Here is a 12,780-nt window from a genome sequence, read left to right on the forward strand (position 1 = left end):
ACTAAAGATTGATAAGAAGAACATGATAATCTAATTAGAATAATGGGGTATTTATAGTGGGGATTAGGTGCACAAATTAGGGTTACTAAGGGCTTAAATGACGATTAAGTCCTTGAGGAATCGCTCCTCTCAAGAAAAGATGCGGGTCTCCTTTTAGCTAGTCTTTTAAAAATATGCGCATCTCGAATGGAGAAAGAAGAGGACGTTGTTGGGAAATGTGGCCTCAACAATAGTGCGATCACATGATTTAAATATCATTATTAAATCTCATTACAAGAATACGGAAGGGATGATACATAATTTATATAGTCAATCGGTCCACACATATCGGTAATGATTGGTCAAGTTAGAGTTTGACATTATCGTCGTGCGACGGTGGTGACCTATTGATCCCTTGAGGTCACACCTAAAGGACGATTCCCTTAATTGAAAAGGTTAATTAATTGTATACCGATCTGATTTAATTAATTCCTTAAAATTGAACAATTCAATTTGTGAAAGAGAATATTGATATCTTATTGTAATGGGATTAAATAAGATTTATTTTAGTAAATAAAATGCTTTATTACTAAAATTGTTTATTGTTTGAGAAACAATAAAGATAAGAATGAATGGTTGATTATAATTACAAGATATTGTGAATTATAATTATATGACCCATTTTATTTATGTGATCAAGTATCACTAGTCAATTTGTTGAATGTAATTTAATTAATTTATAAAATGATATTTATGTGATAAATATGCATTTAATTAATTAGTAACATGTATCATACTACATGTGACATATTGTGTGACAAATGACAAATTGACAAAAATAAAATGGTAGTCCATTTTATAAAGATGGACCGAAATAAGAGTGTTAAGGGAGTTAGTAGGTGAATTATTTTATGAGATAAAATAAGCTAATGATCACTAACCTACAACTAGCCTTACAAGCCTAAGGTATAGAAAAGAACAAAAAGAAAAGTGAAGGACCATATATTGGTCCCTTGCCTCACCAAAAACCGTGTGGCCTCTCTACTAATTAGAGGGCTTTTGTTCTTTTATTATCATCACACTCTACCATTCAAAATACATGCAAAAGTTCATAAATTATTCTCTCTTTAATCTTCATCAAAAAGGATGAATTTTTGATTCAAATTTGTTCAAAAGATTACTAAAATTATCAATGTAATATATGAGGATTAGTAATCAATTTTAAGGTAAACCACAATATAAATATCTAGTACATATTAGTTTGTGGGTTTAAGGGATAGTCTTAGGTGCTACTAATTGGAGGGCTTCTATTTTGAGGTCATGTATGTTCATCCAATATTGGAAAGCTCAAGAACTAACAAGAAGGAGATCTTGTTGGTGCCCTTTTGACCGAAATTTATTTGGTGAGAAATTGATTTTCTTATCTCCTTTTATTTTAGTTTGCATGCATAAGATTTAGAAATTAATTTTATGACTAAATTAATTAGAACATATATGAATATGTTGTATAATGAGATATAGATTTCTAACAAGCGGTATCATGAGCACAAGGTTGTTTGCATGCAAATCGGTTATTGTTTTTCCGAGTTATATGATTAACAAACAAAACTTGTAAATTTGTGATATTATGATATATCACGAAAATAATTTATGCATGTTAAAGTTTCTGATCCTAAAATATATTTAGGATATTTTGGATAATTTATGGATTTTATTGTTCATTTTATATAATATTGGCATTAAAATGTGATTTTTATGATAAAAATGTCATTTTTGGACGAAAATTAGCTAAACTTCGAATTTTCCAGTGGTTTTTGGATATGTTTTCACATATATTATTTTTAGATGATCTGGACATTTCATAATTTTATAAGTTCTTATGCTCGAAAAATGGATTTTTCATGATAAAAATCGAATTTAAATGAAAAATAGGTTAATATGAGAAATATTTCGAATCTGGTCATAGAAATTTAGTATGTTGTCACATACAATTTTACAAGATGTGTGTAGAATAATAGGCTATAATGAAGTCTTCATGCATGATTTATGGATTTTTGATGAAAAATAGCATAAATAGTGACTTAATTAGTGAATAATTGCTAAAACATACTTCATGACTAAGGAAAAATGTCACATGTTGCATTTTATTATCTTTTTCAGATCTAAAATTGAAAAGTTGATGAATATAATTTTTCTCATGTTTTTATGATTTTTATTGATAAATCCGATAAACCGCAACATTGTTTTTCCCGATAACTTTCGAACTTTTTAACCTAAGTTTTTGAACATTATGAGTGTCATGGTATTTTTCCAGAATGTTCATGAGTTTAAATTTCAAATTTCAAATTTATTTGAAATTTTTGTGATTTATTTGAAGTTTATAGCATTTTATTGTAATTTTGAGTCCATTAATGAACAATTTTAAGTAATATAAGTTAATTATAGTCAAATAGTTAGTGAAGACTAATTTTGAGTCCTAAGAAGTTAGGGTAATTAACTTGTGCATAAATATGAATTTATGTAATTATCGTGATTATAAAACGTTGAATCACGCAAATCCGTAAAAACCGTGTAATATACGATATTGGCTCCTTAAAGGCGATTTAGCATAAAATTGGGCATGTTTATACATATTATAATGCTGCATTTTATTTATGATTGTCATAATTTTATTTTATGTAATTTTTGAATTATGTAAATTTTTACTTAGTATGGCCTTAGTTTTTAATTGATATTACCCGAAATGTATGGGAATATCGATTCGGTTGTAATTTATTGTGATCTCGTATTACCGTTTTGTAATTTAATAGATTTATTTTATTTTAATTACAAATGTATAATAGGAAATTATGTAATTTGTTATGTAATTTTATTTATCTCGGAGTTCCCAAAGACGGATTTCTTCAAGATGGCAATACACAAAGACGGTGTTACCTCGAGATGCGTGCCACAATCGAAGTTCAAGGGACGAATGGAGTTGGTTTCAGAATATGTAATAGTTAAATAGTTTTTCTATTTTAGGAAGGTCATACTAGGATTATTTTATTTATGCTTTGCATTTTATTTATATGTCGCATGCATCGCTAAATCGCCATAACTAAAACATGCATTGTCATTTTAATCGAGTATGTCGACCGTGTCAATTAGAATTATCGTAGTTCACCGCTTTAGTTCACTTAAAACGTGATAGATAATAAATTGACATGACCTCTCGCTAAAAATAAACAATTGAGACATAGCCTTACCAAAAAGTATAAACCATGAAAACCTATTTCATGAGGGAGTGCACTCGGCCATCCCGGGGTACAAACCTTGTTACGTAGGGGAAGTGGGTGATAAATGTCTATCCACCGAATTCGTGTTGATGAGGGTTTCATCGGCTATCCCGTGCCCAAGTTGATGTGGATTTGGATCATGGACACATTTATTCGAAATTTGGATTGAGCTCAACGGAAGTATTCGTGACCGTAGTCGCATGTGTTCCGGGCTATAGATAAATATTAGAGTAATTTTATCGACCGAGAATTCTAAAAGTAGAATCGATTAAAGAGTTAGTCCACCGAGTTATATTGATAAGGGTTCCATCGGCTATCCCGTGCCCAAGTTAATATGAATTTGGATCTCGGAATCATTTATCATAGTTGGGTAGAGGTCACTATGTAAATGCTTTACTTGTTATCTACAAGTATTATTATAACGATGAATGTTTTGTTTTCACTTATCACATTGTTCTATTTCTTTACCACAATTCATATACGATATCATTTCGATTCAAAACTCCATTAAAACATCGTAACTAAAGACAAAATTTGAATTTTCTTCTAAAACCTCGAATTATCCATTGGAAGGATCTCATGTAAAGAGTATAGATAAAAGTTATTCATTATCAAACAGGTTTTTGATTCTTGACTAACACATCTACTTACAATGGATTATGTTTCATATACTTAATTAAATTAAGTACCTTGAAGCGATAAATTGTTTTGGTAATTAGATTTGTCAGAATTCGTAATTGACCAAAATAACGCAACCACTTCAATGAAAGTTTTAAGACTAAAACGAACAAATGAAGAGTAATCTTCATGAATTCAATTTTGCTTCTCAAAGCAAAGACTCATTGAAATGAGTGGGAGCATTCTCTTAAACCGTTAAGATGAGGACGAGGTTCAAGAAGTAAAGATTATAATGGAATTGATACAAGGTAATGTTAAAGGTAAAGTTGTTGAGAATGACGATACTAAACCTATCAATCCCGACCGTTAAAGTTTCCATTGTCTTAAATGTTGGACACGAGAAAGGAAACTACCCCAAATTATTGAAGAATCAACAAGTTAGTTGTGGGACATCTAATTGGACCTTCTTCTTTAAATGTTTATTTGATTAACATAAAATTTTGCTAGTACTACTTCGTCAATATTAGAAACCGGTGGTGGTTTTCATCATTATGTTTGATACATAGGATGACTAGAATATGACGACTAGCAACAATGAAATCGAGAGATAGAGTCATTGTGTACAAAATCTAGTTTTGGGTTTGGAGTTGTACTTAATTGTGACTATTAAGTACATAAACTCTAAATAAGAATACAAACTTGTTAAGATACAAAAAGAGGTTTCACTTTTGTGACCCTATACACCATAAGTTGATGTATGGCTAGCCCATTATCAAGGTGATTATATTCTAAACCAAACTAGAATAATATATCATGAAGATGATGCAAGACTCAAATTGGTAACCCAAGATCAAACCTTAGATTCTAGAATGATTAACGCAAAGAGTTATCGAGTACTCTTGAAACCATTAGATCTTATGGTTTATGCGTATCTTGTATTCAAAGCAAGATATCTCGTGCCTTTTGGTTGAAAAGGAGATCGAGGTTGTAAATCATCGATCCAAAATAGGTTGATCATTATCTTTTACCAACGATTTAAGTTGACACTAATATGTTCACTTAATAAGGTAAATAGAGAAATCTTTGAAGAATTTCAAAGAGTTCAAGGAATCACGATTTAATCGCGATGGGATTATCAAAGTGAAGACTTTGATATAAGCCAAAGGAAATGTGATATAGTATCACAAGTTAATCTCTCTTAGCACGCATTATGGAATAATGTGTGGTTGGATAAGAAATCAAACACTATTCGATACGGTTTGGACTTCAATTAAGTTACTTTGAGTTACTTGATCCTTTTGGGGATTTTATCTTTTTTGTCTAAATTATTTTTTCCACTAAATCGAATCATATGAGATATGAAATGGTAAGGGTACCATGTTTGTAAGTTTTCACAAGAAACAAATGCTCATTTTTCCCTTTTCAATTATCACGAGTACGACGGGTTTGCGGCTCGTGAAGTCATCTTTTCTAAAATACAAGTTTATTTCTAGAAGACAGAGTGGGAGAAATTATTCAAGAGCCACAAAGAATGCCACAGAGAATGTTATGTCGCAAGAAACTGGTCTTTCTTGGCTACATGAGACGATTTGTGTAAGACATTGTTTCTTCAAAACCTAGGAGGTTAAATTCGTCACTTGTTAAAAATGATGAATTCATGCTACTTTTAAAAAAAAAGTAAAGAGCTTATAACTTACAAATGAAATCGATTGATTCAAATTCATTACTTCTAGAAAGTAATGAACATATGACTTACATGAGAGTGTTTTAAGTCACAACTCAATACAAGGCTTAGAGCCACGAAAATCCGAAATATCAAGGCTTGATTAGTTGCAAAGGGTTTTGCACTAATAAAGAGAGATTTCAAAGCTTGATTGGTTGCAAAGGGTTTTGCACTAATTGAAATGCTTAAGTCTATTTGGATCTTCTTAGGGATTGTATTTCATTATGAGGATATGCATACAACAAGTGAATCTAAAACCCACTTCTTCAAAAGAAGGAATGTATTCAATACATGTCATGAGTTTTATAGATTCTTACAATCCTAAGATAATGTGAAACTTAAGAAAGGATCTTAAGTAGGACATCAATGAGTTAGAATCAATGTTTTGATCATGTTATAAAACTTTTCTCGATAAGTCGAGAAGTTGTTTTTATACATGAAGTTTAGTGGGAGTTACGGTAATTTTAATTAGTCTTTATATGTGGATGACATATTGATCATTGCGAATGATTTAAGACTTTTGGAGTAATATAATACATCTTGAATATCCAGATTTATGAAGATAAATCCACATGATATTAGCGTCAATAAGAAGTCTTATGTTGATAAGATTCATGACTAGTTCAATTAAATTGAACATATTTGATTGATTCCATTTGCTTCCGCTGCCGGATCAATTAAATAAGTAATGATGTATAACACTTCATATACTTTGAGTATGATGAATTGTTTTTCAAAATCGAATTTAAGTAATCTTTACCAAGTAAGCCATAAAGATTACCCTTAAGTGCTTGCAGAAGCATTAAGGAAGTAAAGCAAAGTGTTTATGATGCAATTTTGTGTAAGGGTGTTACACAAGTGACAATTGACAATTGAGATTGCGCATGGTTTCTGACAAAACCATAATCAAAACACATTAGGATGGTTAAGATACCATTGTGGCTATGTTATTTAAGAAATAGATTTTCTAGAATCGTTCTAGGCAATAAAGAATAATGAGAGATATTAATAACGGAAATTGAGTACACTTGCGATCATGAGATGTGCAAGAGGATGAGTCCCGCACACTGTGAAAACAGTGGGAGCTATTCTTAGGCTAAAGGACCTATGTCTTGATTGGATCTCGACACGTACTCAGAAAGTTTTGTGATGCAAATGTATACATTACAAAAGAAAACGAGTATGTAGTAAGGTTGAGTAAGGTACAAGAAGTTGATAAAACCTACTAACCAAAGCCTTCTCATAGGCTAAACATGATGAGTCATGTCATTTCAATTGAATTGAAATGAACAACTACATACAAGATCAAATTAGATTATAGAACATGAAATAGTAATCAGGTATTGACTATTCATATGTGATAATCGCATTTGTCGTTCGAGTTTTACTTTAAAACTCTTCTATTATACTTTGTTACATCCAAACGGGTTGTACAGACAACATTGAACCCCGTTAAAGTGAACACGGATTAGCATTGTATTCGCCCATAGTCACTTGTATGAGGTGACGTCTCGAAGTGACTAGAGTGTGATGCGATTGATGGCAAGTTCAAATGCCATAGAGTCATGTGAGATGACTAGTCGATCACATAGGCAGACTGTTAGGAACACTTTGTCGGGCAGTGACCGGTTATAGAGTTCTGGCAAATTTATATAGCCTGGTCGTTGCGAGAGCTACTATAGTATTCTAATGAGTCGATTCTTTTGACTAAAGACTGTTCGCCTAAGATGGAACAGTTTCAGATTAACTTTGATTTGTGTTACTACGACCTTCGTAAATGGGGTCAAATGGGCATATTTTGGGTTATGATGGCTGTGGCTAGTCGAAGGGAATAAGTGCGATAGGAATTGTCCACCCCCTTGTCAGGGTTAAAACAATATCTCAGGGCCACTCGAGGAGTAATGAACTGGAAATGCGTGGCCACGCTCGGAAGGTATCTATGATAGATAAATCCGGTCAATCGCTTATTCTCCGGATCGAGGAAACCACTCTCGATATGATCACTTGCAAGTACGACCCGAAAGACACCTTGCATTGAGTGGGAGATAGTAATAGGACAAGAGAATTGGTGACGCACACTTGTCGAGGACAAGTGGGAGATTGTTGGGAAATGTGTCCTCAACAATAGTGCGATCACATGATTTAAATATCATTATTAAATCTCATTGCAATAATACGGAAGGGATGATACATAATTTATATAGTCAACTGGTCCACACATATCGGTAATGATTGGTGGCTAGAGTTTGACATTACTTGTCGTCGACGGTGGTGATCGATTGATCCCGAGGTCACACCTAAAGGACGATTCCCTTAATTGAAAAGGTTAATTAATTGTATATCGATACAGATTAATTAATTCCTTAAAATTGAACAATTCAATTTGTGAAAGAGAATATTGATATCTTATTGTAATGGGATTAAATAAGATTTATTTTAGTAAATAAAATGCTTTATTACTAAAATTGTTTATTGTTTGAGAAACAATAAAGATAAGAATGAATGGTTGATTATAATTACAAGATATTGTGAATTATAATTATATGACCCATTTTATTTATGTGATCAAGTATCACTAGTCAATTTGTTGAATGTAATTTAATTAATTTATAAAATGATATTTATGTGATAAATATGCATTTAATTAATTAGTAACATGTATCATACTACATGTGACATATTGTGTGACAAATGACAAATTGACAAAAATAAAATGGTAGTCCATTTTATAAAGATGGACCGAAATAAGAGTGTTAAGGGAGTTAGTGGGTGAATTATTTTATGAGATAATATAAGCTAATGATCACTAACCTACAACGAGCCTTACAAGCCTAAGGTATAGAAAAGAACAAAAGAAAAGTGAAGGACCATATATTGGTCCCTTGCCTCACCAAAAACCGTGTGGCATCTCTACTAATTAGAGGGCTTTTGTTCTTTTATTATCATCACACTCTACCATTCAAAATACGTGCAAAAGTTCATGAATTATTCTCTCTTTAATCATCATAAAAAAGGATGAATTTTTTATTCAAATTTGTTCAAAAGATTACTAAAACTATCAGTATAATATATAAGTATTAGTAATCAATTTTAAGGTAAACCACAATATAAATATCTAGTACATATTAGTTTGTGGGTTTAAGGGATAGTCTTGGGTGCTACTAATTGGAGGGCTTCTATTTTGAGGTCATGTATGTTCATCCAATATTGGAAAGCTCAAGAACTAACAAGAAGGAGATCTTGTTGGTGCCCTTTTGACCGAAATTTATTTGGTGAGAAATTGATTTTCTTATCTTCTTTTATTTTAGTTTGCATGCATAATATTTAGAAATTAATTTTATGACTAAATTAATTAGAACATATATGAATATGTTGTATAATGAGATATAGATTTCTAACAGACGTGTTGCACCGAGGAGGACAATTCGAGCGTCCAAAAGGTCGGGACGAGCGGATTGTATAGGTGTTGGACGAGCGGCCTGGCAGCTTGGACGAGCGGCTTGTGGAGCTTCTGGACAAGCGTCCCGATAGGTGAGACGCTCGGATCTTAGTCCAGCTTACCATTTCTTCTTTTCTTCTTCCAACAATCCTCCGGGATTTTGTCGGGGATGCAAGGATCTTCTTCATCATTGCCATCTACTACATTATGTACAAAGGTCTTCTAGTCTTGTCTTCTCTTTGATGGTTGGTCATTATATTCGATCAATTTAGCTCTATTTTGCCATGAAAATGCAAGGTTTGCACTCCTCTCCTACCAAGGAAACAAAACCTCAAAGAATATGCAAAACAAAGGACTAAAGATAGTAAATGACCCAAATATGCACTAAAAAGCATAGGAACGAGGCTAATTCGGGGACTAAATATGCTCAAATATTGATCACATCAACCAGATTCAACAGCCAGGTTAATCGATCGAGCATAGTAGCACAGTATCAGCGTGGATGAACTCAAAACATCTTCGGAAACCACTTCACGCGTCCTTAGGTGACAATTTCCGGGCTCCGATTCTTCTTAACCCAAAATGCATGCAAATGGGACAGGTTCAGGCTTGATTATGTTCCTTTCCGGTTCATTCCTGCGATTAATACAAGACAAACCAAAGTAGACTATTCGGGGGCATTTGTAGCTAGCCGCCACATAAATAACACAAAAATACGTGTAAATATAGGGTAAAAACGGTATATGTGTTAGGTTCATATACCTATTATTAGACTTTTCTAATGGTGAACTAATTAACATTTTAATATGAGTTCAAAAGATCTAGTGCATGCATAACTAAAGTAGAGATAAAATAAGAAAACAATGGTTCTTACATTCTAGTTGGTTCAAAATAAGGGCACAAACAAGGACACCTTCTTTGTTTGTTCTTGAGCTTAAGTGTAATACTCCGTATTTATATGTCTTGGGGGTACTCTATCGAGTAGCCCTTACTCTGTCGAGTAAGGGCAAGTTGCGAAGATAAATAGTTTCTGACCTGTTGGGCACTCGATCGAGTAGCTGGGGCACTCGATCGAGTAGGGGGGTACTCGATCGAGTACCTTGGGTACTCGATCGAGTGTCCGGTTTTACGGGGGAGTTTTCTCGGGTTTTGTTAATTACGCGATTAAGGTATTTAAATCAATTCGTCTTTATTCTAAATCACTTTTTACAAAACCTAAAACCTGTTTAAGAGAGAAAGCAACTTGTCTTCTTCCTAATCGCGTTCTTGACAATTCCCGGAGTTCAGACGGTCGGATTGCATCGTAGTTCGTATCGTTGAGTTCCTTGCGTTGAGGGTAAGCTTCTAGCATATAATTTATATACCGTTTTGTTAAGATTGATGAAACCCTAATTTGGGATTTGGGGGTTTTATGAGTAAGTAAGTAATCGGTAGCCTTTATGTGTTATGTGTGATAGGAGGAGAATTCGTAGAGGAGCCGTTTTGAGACAGCTGTTTAGATCGTCTGCGTGTTTGCTTTCCAGGTAGGATTTCCTACTCAGTATTAGTCCCATAATGGGATATTGGTGATGTGCTGTAGTTAGTTGTTTGATATGATGATTGTGATTGTGATTGTGATTGTGATTGTGATTGGTTGTTGATGGTTCTCGAGATGCGTTCTCGGCTGAGTGGGGTCACTTGCGGGAGTGACTTCACGCCCTAGTTTCGCCCTTCGTGGAACCCGCCACGGGAGGGGATGTGCACATTAATGGGACAGGGTTATCGCTCGTATGATGAGCGGGGCTTAGGTGGGAACGGCTGCGGTCCCCCACTGGCAGGGCTGGTCCAGTGGACAGTCAGTATTGAGATGATGGAAATTGGTTGGTGGTGTGTGTGTGTGTGTGTGACAGTTCAGCTGTCTGTTTATCTTATTATTGTTGTCTGTATTGATTGTGTGATTAGTACTGACCCCGTTTAAATGTTTTAAAAACTGTGGTGATCCATTCGGGGGTGGTGAGCAGTTGCTTGACAGGTATATCTTGGATACGCGTGGGATCTAGTCAGGATGGAGTCATCACATATCGAGTCTTTAGTCTTCCGCCGTGTTTGTTAAGGCGATTCCATTCAGTTGGTTTATAGTTTGAGAACAGTTGTATTTTGCTTACAGTTGGTTTGTTATGTAATCACTTAAAGTTATTTAATAAAGTATGTTTCTTTATTGTCTTATGATTATCATTGCCTCGGGTAACCGAGATGGTAGTATCCTTATACCTGAGTGGTCCTGGTAAGGCACTTGGAGTATGGGGGTGTTACAAATGGTATCAGAGCGACGATCCTGAAACCTGTAACCAATGAACTTAATGAACATAGGGAGTCAATTAAAATGAACCCGGGGTAAAAGTTGTAGGAGCTAGTGCAAAGGCTTGGGAGACGTCCTAAAGCCGCAAGGGGTCGCCCTACAACTTTGAACCGGTCACGTGGGAAAGTGTTTGTCGAGTCGTATGTGTGTTTGGTTAACTGGTTTATGAATGTGATGGAATGTGTTAATTGTTGGATGTTGAAGTAGAAAGTTGAGCATGTGAAAGAAAATGGTGATATGAGGAAACTTGTTGATGAGATATATAGAACTGTGGTTGGAATGAGAAACATGATTGATGATTCATGATGTGACATAATAATAACATGCGAATAGAAATGTTGTGTTGTATACGTATATTTTGTCTGCATAGAGTTGTATGATAAGTTTATGTACTTGTCCACGATTGTTCATGGGTATATGTTGTAAGAAGTGTGTAGCTGTAATTGATGGATTAGTTGGAAGAGATTAAGTAAGTAATTGCATAAGAATATGAAATTCATGGGTGGAGCATGTTTATGTGGGTAAATCGTGATTGACAAGTTAAATAACCTATGTGCATGATGAATGTTGTTGCTTGATTTTTGAAAATAGTAACGTATGATTACGAATACTGGTTTTATGAGTTTTGGACTGGTTTTGTTTGCTTGGTTGTTGTTTAAGTCGTTTGGGAAGTAAAAATCAATAGTTGTGTTTTTCGTTTATAAAGAGGTTGTCTTTAAACTGTTATAACTTGAGATGCATAAATGATTTTGATGTGATTCCAATTGGAGATGATAGCTTGTCCTTTTACGATTCTAACGATAGGTCACACGCCCAAATTGACCAAATAATGAGTGAGTTATGACTGTTTTACGAAAACTGGACAGTGCTGAGAATTAGGGTACTCGATCGAGTATCCTTGGTACTCGATCGAGTAAGGGGCACTCGATCGAGTACCTCAGTTACTCGATCGAGTAGCCCTGGTGATTTGTTTTACGTGCTTCTGATCTTGACCTACTCGATCGAGTAAGTCCCTTACTCGATCGAGTGGCCTGTACTCGATCTAGTGACCCCTGTTTTGGGTCATATGCTTATCTTTTGAATTCGTTGCATATTATGTTTAATTCAAAGTTATTATTTGGCTCTTTTATGCATTGTTTTACATGTATATTGGTCTTGACGCGTAAGTTACCCAATCTTGTGGTGTAGTGAGTGGCACCTGTGGTGAGTATGAGTTCGATGGGAGGACATGAGTTATATGTGTTGTGATAGATAGTGGAAAAAGAAAAGGAAGATTGGTATGGTGTATAGAGACATAGAGCATGTTTTGTGAGATGAGATGAGTGATATGTTTGTATGTTGAGTAACGTAAAAGTAGGTGAATGTGGGCAAAGGATGATGTGAGTCTAAGGAACGTGAGAATGAAAGG

The sequence above is a fragment of the Silene latifolia genome, chromosome 1 (assembly GCF_048544455.1).
Source record: "Silene latifolia isolate original U9 population chromosome 1, ASM4854445v1, whole genome shotgun sequence".
Taxonomy (NCBI): Eukaryota; Viridiplantae; Streptophyta; class Magnoliopsida; order Caryophyllales; family Caryophyllaceae; genus Silene; species Silene latifolia.